The 2455-nt window shown below is 40.2% G+C and overlaps 1 pseudogene; it reads left to right on the top strand.

Annotated features, from left to right (window-relative positions):
- The first annotated feature begins 592 nt into the window (after positions 1-592).
- LOC135116222 (zwei Ig domain protein zig-8-like) overlaps positions 593-2455 on the top strand; it is a 103738-nt pseudogene continuing 101875 nt past the window's right edge.

Here is a 2455-nt window from a genome sequence, read left to right as displayed (position 1 = left end):
GAATCACCTGCTGTCACTAAAACGACTGGTATCCATGTGTGTGCTGTTTGCTGAATAAATTGTATTAAATTTTATATTAATAACAGGGACATATAAACAATTTCTCTCTCTCTCTCTCTCTCTCTCTCTCTCTCTCTCTCTCTCTCTCTCTCTCTCTCTCTCTCTCTCTCTCTCTCTCTCTCTCTCTCTCTCTTTCTCCAATATAGTTTCTCTCCCTTACAGGAATGTCTGACACCTGGCTTATCAGTCTCATGCAAGCTAATTACTGTGTACACGAAAGTGAGTGCATTGCTCTCTCTCTCTCTCTCTCTCTCTCTCTCTCTCTCTCTCTCTCTCTCTCTCTCTCTCTCTCTCTCTCTCTCTCTCTCTCTCTCTCTCTCTCTCTCTCTCTCTCTCTCTCTTTTTCTGTGCGGTAAGCCAGACTCAAGAATTCCGATACGTACATATTAATCACAGCTCGTATTCTGTCTCTTTTCACTCACTGAGTGCTGTGCCTCCTCGTGTGTGTCTGAGGCTTTGATCCATTGTTGTCAGCTGTAGCGTAGTTTGTTCCATTCAGCGGTCTCATTCAGGCTCTCTAATTACAGGTACGAGTCCGCGTCACACCTGGGTGATTCACCAAGACGGTAATGCTCACCTGTAGTGATTTGTGTGTTTGTGTGTGTGTTTGTATGTGTGTGTGTGTGTGTGTGTGTGTGTGTGTGTGTGTGTGTGTGTGTGTGTGTGTGTGTGTGTGTGTGTGTGTGTGTGTGTGTGTGTGATTCTGTCTATATGTCACCTGTGTTTCTTCGTCTGGGCCTGTCATTCTTTGCTGCCTGTCAGTCTGCCTATCAATCTGCATGTGTTTTTATTATTTTTTAAGTCTTCTTGTCTATTTGAGTGCCATTCTGCGACTCTGCGTCCGACAGTCAGTGTGAAAGAGAGAGAGAGAGAGAGAGAGAGAGAGAGAGAGAGAGAGAGAGAGAGAGAGAGAGAGAGAGAGAGAGAGAGAGAGAATGGCAGCCCCTTTATTATAAACATTACCTACTCGTATTTGTTTGTCCGTTTGTCTATATTTCTAATAATAGCAAATTCAATATCATTTAGCATTTAGAATAAGCACAAGTATAAACAGAAACCGGAGGCACAAAGAAATTGTATATACCTTCTCATCTCCTCTTATGACAAAACATTTATCTAAAACATCTTTTGTTCTCAGTGAAGATATAAGAACATAAGAATGGCTGGAAGGAGCCATAAGACCTACATGTGGCAGTCCCTGTACAGAACTTGCTTACTTATCATGCCCATTCATAAATTTGACTCATCTTTTGAAAGCTTCATTTTGATTCGGTGTTAACAACCAGATTACTGAGTCTATTCCATGTATCTACAACTCTGACTGAGAGTCATTTTTTTTTTCTGATCTCTTTTCAGTCTAACTTTATCATAGTTGAACCCGGCCTTTCTTGCCCCAATGCTAACCCTGCGAATTTTGTTTATCTAATGTAGCAATGAAACTGATAGAGTAACTTATGTTCTTAATTATCTCTTTTAACGCTGAGTGTCGAAGCCAGCAGTGATAAGTGGAGGGTGAGGCGATTGCAATGTGATGCATCAGCTCAACACATAACACAAGCATTGTCTCGCAGCCAAACGTGACAATGACTACAGCAAACACTCCGCCGCATCGACCCACTTGTGTCGTAAAACAAACCCCGGCAATAAGTCAACACAGGCACGGAAAGTACGCACGGACACGGACGGCACTCACCCACTCGTCCACTTATCCTCCTACTCGTCTCTCTCTCTCTCTCTCTCTCTCTCTCTCTCTCTCTCTCTCTCTCTCTCTCTCTCTCTCTCTCTCTCTCTCACACACACACAATATGAATGGCCTATATATATATCAAGGGTACTTCATTAATAAACAATTACTTTTTCTTTTTTTCAATATCACTTCATCCAGTTCACTTGTTCGTGTTAAAGGAGTTACCATTTTTAAAGAAATAAAAATAGTATAGAAAAATGCAGTTAGTAGCTCCTGATGGAAGTTATTAAAGTTAACTCAGCAAATATGTGCGATTCATTTATTTATTTATCTATTCATTTATTTATTCATTCACATCAACAATTCCATTTAAATATCCATGTCACGTTAACTTTAACAAAACTGGCGTAAAGAAAAGGATCGTAAAGAAAAAATGGAACCAATCTATCTTTCTCTGTTTATAAAATCAATGTGCCAGTTAAATTTTTGTGCTTCCTGTCTTTCTGTGAATGTGTGAGAAATACGGAAGCAGCAGAACCAGGTCACCTCAACACGCATAGAGCGAACTGAGTCAATAAAGATATAAATGAAACAATATGGAAAAATCATGAAAGCGAAGGCATAAAAAATGGCAAGATCAAATATATATATATATATAGAGAGAGAGAGAGAGAGAGAGAGAGAGAGAGAGAGAGAGAGAGAGAGAGA

The sequence above is a fragment of the Scylla paramamosain genome, chromosome 30 (assembly GCF_035594125.1).
Source record: "Scylla paramamosain isolate STU-SP2022 chromosome 30, ASM3559412v1, whole genome shotgun sequence".
Lineage (NCBI taxonomy): Eukaryota > Metazoa > Arthropoda > Malacostraca > Decapoda > Portunidae > Scylla > Scylla paramamosain.
The sequence above is the reverse complement of the archived record's forward strand: the minus strand, read 5'-3'. Positions and strand labels throughout refer to the sequence as shown.